This window comes from Bombina bombina, chromosome 10 (assembly GCF_027579735.1).
Source record: "Bombina bombina isolate aBomBom1 chromosome 10, aBomBom1.pri, whole genome shotgun sequence".
NCBI classification, from domain to species: Eukaryota; Metazoa; Chordata; class Amphibia; order Anura; family Bombinatoridae; genus Bombina; species Bombina bombina.
In genome coordinates, this window is record NC_069508.1 from 29046717 (window position 1) to 29060177 (window position 13461).

General features: G+C 39.5%; 1 protein-coding gene across 1 annotated transcript in view; it reads left to right on the forward strand.

Moving 5' to 3' along the window:
- SH3GLB1 (SH3 domain containing GRB2 like, endophilin B1) overlaps positions 1 to 13461 on the forward strand; it is a 61090-nt gene that overhangs the window by 26516 nt on the left and 21113 nt on the right. The window lies entirely within an intron of this gene.

Consider the following 13461-nt stretch of genomic DNA (forward strand, 5'->3'; position numbering starts at 1 on the left):
ATATTCAGTAATAAAGTGTGTTCTGTTTAAAATTTAAAGAGACAGTAACGGTTTTGATTTAAATCGGTTTTTGTGCTTTATTGACAAGTTTAAGCCTGTTTAACATGTCTGTGCCTTCGGATAAGCTATGTTCTATATGTATGAAAGCCAATGTGTCTCCCCATTCAAAATTGTGTGATAATTGTGCCATAGCGTCCAAACAAAGTAAGGACAGTACTGCCACAGATAATGAAATTGCCCAAGATGATTCCTCAGATGAGGGGAGTAGACATGATACTACATCATCTCCTACTGTGTCTACACCAGTTTTGCCCACGCAGGAGGCCCCTAGTACTTCTAGCGCGCCAATGCTTATTACCATGCAACAATTGACGGCTGTAATGGATAACTCCATAGCAAATATTTTATCCAAAATGCCTGCATATCAGAGAAAGCGCGATTGCTCTGTTTTAAACACTGAAGAGCAGGAGGGCGCTGATGATAATGTTTCTGTCATACCCTCACACCAATCTGAAGTGGCCATGAGGGAGGTTTTGTCAGATGGGGAAATTTCAGATTCAGGAAAAATTTCTCAACAAGCTGAACCTGATGTTGTGACATTTAAATTTAAATTAGAACATCTCTGCGCACTGCTTAAGGAGGTGTTATCTACTCTGGATGATTGTGACAATTTGGTCATTCCAGAGAAATTATGCAAGATGGACAAGTTTCTAGAGGTTCCAGTGCACCCCGACGCTTTTCCTATACCCAAGCGGGTGGCGGACATAGTGAATAAGGAGTGGGAGAAGCCCGGCATACCTTTTGTCCCCCCCCCCCCCCCTATATTTAAGAAATTATTTCCTATGGTCGACCCCAGAAAGGACTTATGGCAGACAGTCCCTAAGGTCGAGGGGGCAGTTTCTACTCTAAACAAGCGCACTACTATTCCTATTGAGGATAGTTGTGCTTTCAAAGGTTTGCTTAAAAAGATTTTTGTACAGCAAGGTTACCTTCTACAACCCATTTCGTGCATTGTTCCTGTCACTACAGCAGCGTGGTTCTGGTTCGAGGAACTGGAAAAGTCGCTCAGTAGAGAGACTCCATATGAGGAGGTTATGGACAGAGTTCACGCACTTAAGTTGGCTAACTCTTTTATTTTAGATGCCGCTTTGCAATTAGCCAGATTAGCGGCGAAAAATTCAGGGTTTGCAATTGTGGCGCGCAGAGCACTTTGGCTAAAGTCTTGGTCAGCGGATGTATCATCCAAGACAAAATTGCTTAACATCCCTTTCAAAGGTAAAACTCTCTTTGGGCCAGAATTAAAAGAGATTATCTCAGACATCACTGGGGGAAAGGGCCACGCCCTTCCACAAGATAGGCCTTTCAAGGCCAAGAATAAGTCTAATTTTCGGAACGGACCGACCTCTAATTCTGCATCCTCTAAGCAAGAGGGTAATGCCTCACAGACCAAACCAGCCTGGAAACCTATGCAAGGCTGGAACAAGGGTAAGCAGGCCAAGAAGCCTGCTGCTGCTAACAAAACAGCATGAAGGAGTAGCCCCCGACCCGGGACCGGATCTAGTGGGGGGCAGACTCTCTCTCTTCGCTCAGGCTTGGGCAAGAGATGTTCAGGATCCCTGGACGCTAGAAATAGTTTCTCAGGGTTATCTTCTGGAATTCAAGGAACTACCCCCAAGGAGAAGGTTCCACATGTCTCACTTATCCTCAAACCAAATAAAGAGACAGGCGTTCTTACATTGTGTAGAGCAGGGGTCAGCAACCTTGGGCCCCCAGATGTTTTGAAACTACATTTCCCATGATGCTCAGACAGCCTAAAAGAGTGTCTCAGCATCATGGGAAATGTAGTTCCAAAACATCTGGGGGCCCAAGGTTGCTCACCCCTGGTGTAGAAGACCTGTTAAAGATGGGAGTGATACACCCAGTTCCAAAGATGGAACAAGGAATGGGATTTTACTCAAATCTGTTCGTAGTTCCCAAAAAAGAGGGAACCTTTAGACCAATTCTGGAGTTAAAGATCCTAAACAAATTTCTCAGGGTACCATCGTTCAAAATGGAAACCATTCGAACGATTCTACCCACTATCCAGGAAGGTCAATTTATGACTACCGTGGATCTAAAGGATGCTTACCTACATATTCCTATCCACAAAGAACATCATCAGTTCCTAAGGTTCGCCTTTCTGGACAAACATTACCAGTTTGTGGCCCTCCCATTCGGATTAGCCACTGCTCCAAGGATTTTCACAAAGGTACTCGGGTCCCTTCTAGCGGTCCTAAGACCGAGGGGCATTGCAGTAGTACCATACTTGGACGACATTCTAATACAAGCGTCGTCCCTTTCAAAAGCAAAGGCTCATACAGACATCGTTCTGGCCTTTCTCAGATCTCACGGATGGAAGGTGAACATAGAAAAGAGTTCTCTGTCTCCGTCTACAAGAGTTCCCTTCTTGGGAACAATAATAGATTCCTTAGAAATTAGGATTTTTCTGACAGATGTCAAAGTCAAAACTTCTAAGCACTTGTCAAGTTCTTCACTCTGTTCCACGTCCTTCCATAGCTCAGTGCATGGAAGTAGTAGGGTTGATGGTTGCAGCAATGGACATAGTTCCTTTTGCACGGATTCATCTAAGACCATTACAACTGTGCATGCTCAAACAGTGGAATGGGGATTATACAGACTTGTCTCCAGTGATTCAAGTAGATCAGAAGACCAGAGATTCAATACCTTGGTGGCTGACCCTGGACCATCTATCCAAGGGAATGAGCTTCCGCAGACCAGAGTGGGTCATTGTCACGACCGACGCCAGTCTAGTGGGCTGGGGCGCAGTCTGGGAATCCCTGAAAGCTCAGGGACTATGGTCTCGGGAAGAGTCTCTTCTCCCGATCAACATTCTGGAACTAAGAGCGATATTCAATGCTTTCAGGGCTTGGCCTCAGCTTGCAAAGGCCAGATTCATAAGATTCCAATCAGACAACATGACGACCGTTGCTTATATCAATCATCAGGGGGGAACAAGGAGTTCCCTGGCGATGAAAGAAGTGACCAAAATAATTCAATGGGCAGAGGATCACTCCTGCCATCTATCTGCGATCCACATCCCAGGTGTGGAAAACTGGGAAGCGGATTATCTGAGTCGTCAGACATTCCATCCGGGGGAGTGGGAACTCCACCCGGAGATCTTTGCCCAGTTGACTCAATTATGGGGCATTACAGACATGGATCTGATGGCGTCTCGTCAGAACTTCAAGGTTCCTTGCTACGGGTCCAGATCCAGGGATCCCAAGGCGACTCTAGTAGATGCACTAGTAGCGCCTTGGACCTTCAACCTAGCTTATGTGTTTCCACCGTTTCCTCTCATTCCCAGGCTGGTAGCCAGGATCAAACAGGAGAGGTCTCCGGTGATCTTGATAGCTCCTGCGTGGCCACGCAGGACTTGGTATGCAGACCTGGTGAATATGTCATCGGTTCCACCATGGAAGCTACCTTTGAGACAGGACCTTCTTGTTCAGGGTCCATTCGAACATCCAAATCTGGTCTCCCTCCAGCTGACGGCTTGGAGATTGAACGCTTGATTCTATCAAAGCGTGGGTTTTCAGATTCTGTGATAGATACTCTGGTTCAGGCCAGAAAACCGGTAACTAGAAAGATTTACCATAAAATATGGAAAAGATATATCTGTTGGTGTGAATCCAAGGGATTCCCATGGAATAAGATAAAAATTCCTAAGATTCTTTCCTTTCTACAAGAAGGTTTGGAGAAAGGATTATCTGCGAGTTCTCTAAAGGGACAGATTTCTGCTTTATCTGTCTTACTACACAAACGACTGGCAGCTGTGCCAGATGTTAAAGCATTTGTTCAGGCTCTGGTTAGGATCAAGCCTGTTTACAGACCTTTGACTCCTCCCTGGAGTCTAAATCTAGTTCTTTCAGTTCTTCAAGGGGTTCCGTTTGAACCTCTACATTCCATAGATATTAAGTTATTATCTTGGAAAGTTTTGTTTTTGATTGCTATTTCTTCTGCTAGAAGAGTTTCAGAGTTATCTGCTCTGCAGTGTTCTCCGCCCTATCTGGTGTTCCATGCAGATAAGATGATTTTGCGTACTAAGCCTGGTTTTCTTCCAAAGGTTGTTTCTAACAAAAATATTAATCAGGAGATAGTTGTACCTTCTTTGTGTCCGAATCCAGTTTCAAAGAAGGAACGTTTGTTACACAATTTGGACGTAGTCCGTGCTCTAAAATTCTATTTAGAGGCTACAAAAGATTTCAGGCAAACATCTTCTCTGTTTGTCGTCTATTCTGGTAAAAGGAGAGGTCAAAAAGCGACTTCTACCTCTTTCCTTTTGGCTGAAAAGCATCATCCGATTGGCTTACGAGACTGCCGGACGGCAGCCTCCTGAAAGAATCACAGCTCACTCTACTAGGGCTGTGGCTTCCACATGGGCCTTCAAGAACGAGGCTTCTGTTGATCAGATATGTAAGGCAGCGACTTGGTCTTCACTGCACACTTTTGCCAAATTTTACAAATTTGATACTTTTGCTTCTTCGGAGGCTATTTTTGGGAGAAAGGTTTTGCAAGCTGTGGTGCCTTCCGTTTAGGTAACCTGATTTGCTCCCTCCCTTCATCCGTGTCCTAAAGCTTTGGTATTGGTTCCCACAAGTAAGGATGACGCCGTGGACCGGACACACCAATGTTGGAGAAAACAGAATTTATGCTTACCTGATAAATTACTTTCTCCAACGGTGTGTCCGGTCCACGGCCCGCCCTGGTTTTTTAATCAGGTCTGATGAATTATTTTCTCTAACAGTCACCACGGTACCATATGGTTTCTCCTATTTTTTTCCTCCTGTCCGTCGGACGAATGACTGGGGTGGGCGGAGCCTAGGAGGGACTATATGGCCAGCTTTGCTGGGACTCTTTGCCATTTCCTGTTGGGGAAGAGATATTCCCACAAGTAAGGATGACGCCGTGGACTGGACACACCGTTGGAGAAAGTAATTTATCAGGTAAGCATAAATTCTGTTTTTTTCTGACAAATTAGTACATTTATTTCTATTTGCTGCCCTCCTGTATCATCATCAGCTAATCACAAGTTAATATATGTATACACTGTGAACTTGTTCACGTGCTCAGTAGCAGCTGGTGTCTCAAAGTGTGTGTATATAAAAAGACTGTGCAATTTGATAATGGAAGTCAATTGGGAAGTAGTTTACAAGTGCATGCGCTATCATTTGACATCTATGTCCCTTTAATAAGCACTTGAATGATGTCAGTGATTTGGTGGATCGTGTTGTAGAGGAACAAGGGGTTGCCACCCTTATCTTCTATGTCCTTTTAATAAGCACTTGAATGATGTCAGTGATTTGGTGGATCGTGTTGTAGAGGAACAAGGGGTTGCCACCCTTATCTTCTATGTCCCTTTAATAAGCACTTGAATGATGTCCGTGATTTGGTGGATTGTGTTGTAGAGGAACAAGAGGTTCCCACACTTATCTTCTATGTCCCTTTAATAAGCACTTGAATGATGTCAGTGATTTGGTGGATCGTGTTGTAGAGGAACAAGGGGTTGCCACACTTATCTTCTATGTCCCTTTAATAAGCACTTGAATGATGTCAGTGATTTGGTGGATCGTGTTGTAGAGGAACAAGGGGTTGCCACCCTTATCTTCTATGTCCCTTTAATAAGCACTTGAATGATGTCAGTGATTTGGTGGATCGTGTTGTAGAGGAACAAGGGGTTGCCACCCTTATCTTCTATGTCCCTTTAATAAGCACTTGAATGATGTCAGTGATTTGGTGGATCGTGTTGTAGAGGAACAAGGGGTTGCCACACTTATCTTCTATGTCCCTTTAATAAGCACTTGAATGATGTCAGTGATTTGGTGGATCGTGTTGTAGAGGAACAAGGGGTTGCCACCCTTATCTTCTATGTCCCTTTAATAAGCACTTGAATGATGTCAGTGATTTGGTGGATCGTGTTGTAGAGGAACAAGGGGTTGCCACCCTTATCTTCTATGTCCCTTTAATAAGCACTTGAATGATGTCAGTGATTTGGTGGATCGTGTTGTAGAGGAACAAGGGGTTGCCACCCTTATCTTCTATGTCCCTTTAATAAGCACTTGAATGATGTCAGTGATTTGGTGGATCGTGTTGTAGAGGAACAAGAGGTTCCCACCCTTATCTTCTATGTCCCTTTAATAAGCACTTGAATGATGTCAGTGATTTGGTGGATCGTGTTGTAGAGGAACAAGGGGTTGCCACCCTTATCTTCTATGTCCCTTTAATAAGCACTTGAATGATGTCAGTGATTTGGTGGATCGTGTTGTAGAGGAACAAGAGGTTCCCACCCTTATCTTCTATGTCCCTTTAATAAGCACTTGAATGATGTCAGTGATTTGGTGGATCGTGTTGTAGAGGAACAAGAGGTTCCCACCCTTATCTTCTATGTCCCTTTAATAAGCACTTGAATGATGTCAGTGATTTGGTGGATCGTGTTGTAGAGGAACAAGGGGTTGCCACCCTTATCTTCTATGTCCCTTTAATAAGCACTTGAATGATGTCAGTGATTTGGTGGATCGTGTTGTAGAGGAACAAGAGGTTCCCACCCTTATCTTCTATGTCCCTTTAATAAGCACTTGAATGATGTCAGTGATTTGGTGGATCGTGTTGTAGAGGAACAAGAGGTTCCCACCCTTATCTTCTATGTCCCTTTAATACGCACTTGAATGATGTCAGTGATTTGGTGGATCGTGTTGTAGAGGAACAAGGGGTTGCCACCCTTATAGATTCCATACACTACTGTGTTTCTACCGGACTTCTCCCCAGAAGCTGTTCCTATGCTGAACCTCCAAATATGAACACCGTGTACCAACGCTAACATTTAAACTAGTCTGCAATAAATGAAATTTGTTAAAGGGACATGAAACCCAATTTTTATTTTCTTCATGATTCAGATAGAGAATACTATTTTTTTTATATATTTTTTTTTAATTTCCAATTTACTTCTGTTATCAAATGTATGTCTTTCTCATGCTATTTTTTGTTGAAGAGATATCTAGATATGTAGTGCTCCAGGCATTTGCACGCTGCCATCTAGTGCTTTAGAGTCTAGCTAATATATAACATTGTTGCAAAAGTGTTGCCATATAGTGCACTCCTGGTTTTATCTTCTTGTTATCCTTTGTTGGAAATCAGGAAGACAAAATAGCATGTTAAAAATTATATTTTACTCTAGTATGTACTGACAGATTATTTTGTATTACATAAAATAAGTGCTTTTATTTACTTAGATATAAAATGATCAAAATAAAAACAAGTGTTGATACGCTACATATAAACAGACTCAGACACTAGACACGTGCAAAAATAAAGAATCCATAAATTTGTTAGTGAAACTGGCTATTAAAAGTATCACCTCTCCATATGTTTTTAATTTGTGCTTTGTTACAATAGAAAGATCTCATTTTGATATTTGAAGGGACAGTAACGTCACATTTAAACTTTCTAGAGAGTGATAATTTATTTCTGTTATCAAATTTACTTTGTTCTCTTGGTATTCACTTGGGTGAGCTCGTAGGAGCCAGGAGGATGCACATCTCTGTGGCTGTAGTGTTTGCAACAATGTTTTTAGCAATGATATACAGTGTTGCTGTTCTAGACACTTGCCGGCTCCTGATCTTCCTAGATTTACCCTTTAACAAAAGATACCAAGAAAATAAAAACAGTCTTCTCTGCCATTTATTTTTAATGATATGCTTTACCTTCTTGGTGACCTGTGATATGTTTACTACTGGGGTACTTGGAGCATTTGCAAAAGGGTTTCCCATTTCATTATATGTGCGTGCAGTTGGTCTCGTTCTGAGATATGCACTATGTCTCTTTATTATTTTTTACCTTGGGGGTACTTAAGGCACAAACCTATGCTTATAGGGGAACTTGCTTCAAAATGGATGAGAAACACTGCTCTGTCTGAATCATAAAAGTTTAGTTTTGTCTTTACTGTCCTTTTAAACATCTGTAGGAAATACTGTATTGTGCATATTTGTCATTGAGCATTAGTCGTCATACCATTCCAGTCACACAGCCGTTTTCCTGTTTCTATTTAATATGTGTGCATTGTATGGCAAGTACATAGTTATTTGTGTACAGCGAGCTGTTTACTACCTACTGGTGTTATACAAAATGTATAAATATGTATATTATTTTTAATGCTGGTCAGATGTGGGCTGAAGAAGTCACGAAGGTGGGTATGTAGTATGACATTGCATTTATTTATTTTCTGTGATTGTGTGCTATAAAATACCATAACGGCAGTAAGCTTTTATGAAAAGATTTCTTTTCTACGTTTTTTTCCCCCCCATAAAATAATTGGCAGGTCTGTCTGTAGAGAATTAACACCACTGAACCCTCCTGTAGTCTTTGTCCATTTGTACAAATGCATTTATCACGTTTTTTTTAAAAGTTGAATACATTGCAGATTATTCATAACAAATCGGCCTCTGCAGAAAGAGCGGAAGTGACCAATCAAATGAAACCATTTGGCGTCACAGCTGCATTAGCGTATGGAGGCAATGGGCACTTTTGTGCCTTTAGATAACCTCAGATTTTGCTAAACCCAACTTTTGTTTCATATTGAAGTTAAAGGCAGCAGGATCTTCAGTCTTTGTATCAGCTGGTTATGAAATTACACAACACAAAAAGGTTCATGAGGCTCTCGCTAATTCTGCTTCGACCCAGAAGCTTTTTTATAGTTGTGTTTGCTCTGTTATATCTGTTATGTATAGCACAAGTTATCTATGTTCAGCCACCAATCAGCAGCTACTGAGAATATTTAGATGCTCTTTTCAACAAAGGATATCAAGAGAATCAAATTAGATAATAGAATTAAATTGGAAAGTTGTATAAAATTGCATGCTTTTTCTAAATCATGGAAATGTGGGACATGTTCCTCTCTTTAATAAACCTTGGTAATTCTTTTATTTGGGATGTGTCAAATTCTTTAACAGTTTAGTTGGATATCAATGCATTTGTGTCCATATCTGCCTTCATGGCTTCAAACAGACCAGGATTGTGGGATGCCCTTTTTGGGAAACAGCTTAATCAGTGACTTTGCCGTTTTGCTTGACACTTATTTTTTCTGCAGGAGGTGACATACTGAATTTCTGGCTCCTTGGCCTGGGGCAGTTAGAGCAGGCTTACACCGCACTTGGTTTGGAACCAAAATAGTCATTCATAGACATTTCAGAAATCTAGTATCCTTGCCTTAGGAAGACCTTCTTTTGCTATAAATGAATTGTGTCTTATTCGCATTCTTCCACCCTCTAAATGTTAGAAATGTAGTGACTCAAATATATATAAAATATCATCACAAAAGAAATGCTGATGATTAGTGTAGAAGGATTTTGTCTGGTTACATATTTCCTTCCTATTTCTTGCATTCGTTTAAGGACGTATCTTTATTTTTACATAGGCGGTTTGCGAAGTCTTTCTAAATCCTATTAATAAATGTGGCCACTGGCATTTTTATTTGACGTTTGTAGTGTGTCGGACATTAATACTTGTTGTGCAATTTGGTGCGGCTCCCTACTACTTTAACCTAGTGTAGTTTAGACATTTTCATGTAAACCAGTGTCTGACAAAGCTAAACATAATGCTTGCGCTTCTATAAATCATTTGTAAGATGGAACATTTTAGGAGCTGATACGTCAGGGTTTGTCAAGCTGTGATGTAAACAAGAAGACTTTTAAAAAGACTAAACATTTTGGTTTTACTGCAGATGAATTGTATTTCAAACACTGTAATGTAATTGGACATTTTTCTCAGATGAGGCTCTAGGTGTGTAATTCACTGCAATTAGACTTTAGCACTTACTGTATGTGACATATACTTAATCAGTATTTCTAACCAGTTGACATACTTTGAAGGTGGATAAGTGATCCATTAAGCAGCCTTTAAAGGATCTTTTTTCTTTTAATACAAAGCTTAATTATCTTGATGACTTAATTTGAAGGGGCAAGTTCTCCACTGACTCCACACACAGAGAGAAGCACACTCACAGGAACGAACTGGCTCATTACCATTGTTAGCCAGTTCTATGGCGATTTACCACCTGGGTGCAGCTTTTTAGCCCAGTAATGCTTTTCACAGAGAAGAACTTTCCTGTAGTATATCAGTCTGATCCCGCCTATTACTGTCAGTCCAACGCCAAAATAACAGGCAATTCCTCTCTGAACAAGGAACACAGCAACCCCAGACGATCGTTTCGGCCTTCATTCGTTTTGACCTCGTCAGTGAGGTGTAGCCATATTCCTCTAGCCCTTTACACTGCTCTTTACATGCTTGTTTCCCTGTAGTACTCCCATATGAGATGAGCATGTGTGCTTAGAACCAACAATGCCTATGGTGCGTTCAAAGGAACCATTCAGGTTTATAGCAATGAAATTAATTGCTTAATACTTTAGACCCTTTTATATCCGTGCATAAAATAAGCATGTACCTCAATTCAAAATTGAAATGCACTGATGCTCATTTTGACTAGAATGTGCCTTAAAGGGATAGTTTTGCATAACCAACACGGTTATATTAATATACTTTTTACCTCTGTAATTACCTTGTATCTAAGCCTCTTTTGACAGCCCTTTAGATCACATGGTTATTTATTTATCTATTGACTTGCATTTTAGCCAATTAGTGCAGTGTCCAGCATAACTCCACGGGAGAGAGCACAATGTTATCTATATGGCTCACATGAAGTAGCAGTCTCCTTTGATAAGAGGCTGTCTGTGGTGGCTTAAAAACAGGCAGACATTTAGCGGTTAAAATATAATAAAGTATATTAATATAACAATGTTGGTTGTGCAAAGATGGGGAATGGGTAGTAAAGGCGTTATCTTTTTAAACAATAACAATTTTGGTGTAGACTGTCCCTTTTTAAATCTGTGTTCAGTTTCCATCTCTGTTTTCAGCAGCATGGTGGGTGCATTTATAATAGATGTTTACTTCTACAGCAACAAGGGATTGCTCATCAGAACTCTCTAGTATTTTTATAATGCTGTATCACTGTTGTGAAATCTGCTGACCTGATTAACGTGCAACAGAATACAAGGTCTTTAGAACACTGGGATGTAGCAGCTAATTCGCCATTTTAGACTGAAGCAGTCAGTAATTCCGCTATGTTAAAAAAGAGGGAAAAATACAGATTCTCATAAAGCACCGCTGCCTCATATCAAATGTAAATGTAGTGACCCACAGGCAAAAAAACCACGAAAATGTTAAATATTGTACTGAAACTTCAGATCTAGGTTACCAATAGTATATACAAAGCAAACAAGAACCATCAAGTACACTATAAAGTATTTATTCCTGGTATTAATGTTACCCTTTCACATTATATCAAGTATTACACCTATGATCGCTTTTACCTATTCATTTTCCAAGTCCTGTTCAGTATTAAAAAAATATATTATTCTATATGCAGAGGTTGAAGACCATTTTAAGCAACAGATTAGATTCAAAACCTTCCCTATTATTTGTTCAAAATCATCAGAATAAACAGAGGGTCTTATATTCTGCTATGCTTTGGGCCATATCAACTTTGTAAGTTATTAGCTAATCAAATGTCAGTTTCACTGCCTAATTGTTTTTTTTTTTATTTTTTTAAGGGACAGTAAAGTCAATATTAAACTTTCATGATTCGGATAGAGCATGCAAATTTAAACAACTTTTAAATTTACTTCTGTTTTCAAATTTGATTTGTTCTCTTGGTATCTTTTTATTGAAGAGTAAACAAATCTACAAATAATGCTGCAAAACACTGCTGCCTTAGACTAAAGACACGTGCACACTCCTGAGCTCTTATGAGCCTACTTAGTTTTACTCTTCAATGAAAGTTACAAAGAAAACAAAGCAAATTTGATTACAAAAGTAAACTGGAAAGTTGTTTAAAATTGCATGCTCTATCCAAATTTTTTTAATGTGTAATATATATCTCTGAAATTAAAGGGACACTGAACCCTTTCTTTCATGATTCAGATAGATTATGCAATTTTAAGCAACTTTCTAATTTACTCCTATTATCAATTGTTCTTCGTTCTCTTGCTATCTTTATTTGAAAAAGAAGGCATCTAAGCTTTTTTTTTTGTTTTGTTGTTCAGCACTCTAGACAGCACTTTTTTATTGGTGGATGAATTTATCCACCAATCAGAAAGAACGACCCAGGTTGTTCACCAAAAATGCGCTGGCATCTAAACTTACATTCTTGCATTTCAAATAAAGATGCCAAGAGAATGAAGAAAATTTGATAATAGGAGTAAATTAGAATGTTGCTTAAAATTGCTGCTCTATCTGAATCACAAAGGAAAAAATTTGGGTTCAGTGTCCCTTTATGTACTGCATTGCATACAAAATAAATGTTTTAAATGCATTTGAAATTATCATTTTGTTAGGAAGTTTAGCATTGTTTTATGGTCCAGGGGCATACCTATTAAAATGTGTTGTTTTTTTTAGTAATCATTATCTTATCTTCTCTGCTGTGGTCATTTAGGGACAGATTATACATTACAAAAAGAAAACACACAATTTTCATAGTTAAGTTACAGGAAAGGATAAACGATAACAAATGAAAATACATTGTAAACCAATTTTACTACACATAGTTAAACATTTTATAGGAAATTCAATTTGAGATGTATGACCCTTTTCAATGGGTATATTGTGGGAAAGAGAAGGCTGATATGCAACATCTGAAGAGGTTTCATAGAAGTTCAGAAAGTCAGTCATTTGTTCTATAATTGATGCAGAGATTGGAAGAACTATGCAGAAGTTGCTTGTTTAATTTCAGAAATCCTACAGTTTGCACAAAAACAATAAAATAATTCAAGACTTTCAAGTAGATTAAAAACCTCATAGTTTATGTTGGCTGTTAAAATCTGTTTATATATGACAATCTGATAGTATTACACTCAAATTCTTTTAATCGCCTCTTCTATAGCCGATAGGATGTACGTCAGCTTAGAATAAAATCTGTTTATATATGACAATCTGATAGTATTACTCACAAATTCTTTTAATCACCTCTTCTATAGCCGATAGGATGTACGTCAGCTTAGAATAAAATCAGGGTTTTGTTCAAATGGGGCAGAATAATTATCTGTAAAATTTAAAGACATCAGTAGTAACTTGTGTTCACTTAGGGTGCATCCCCACACACAGTCTGGTCCCATAAAAGGACTATGAATAGTCAGCCCCAGAATTTCAGCCTGTATGGGCCTCACAAGTTGAGGTGACTCCTGTGGTGCCCCATCATCTTGGTTTGCAAGTCAACAGATAATAAATAAAAAGTCATGTGATCAGGGAGCTGTCAGAAGATGTTTAGATACACGGTAATCACAGAGGTAAAAAGTATATTAATATAACAGTGTGGGTTATGCAAAACTGGGGAATGGGTAATAAAGGAATTATCTATCT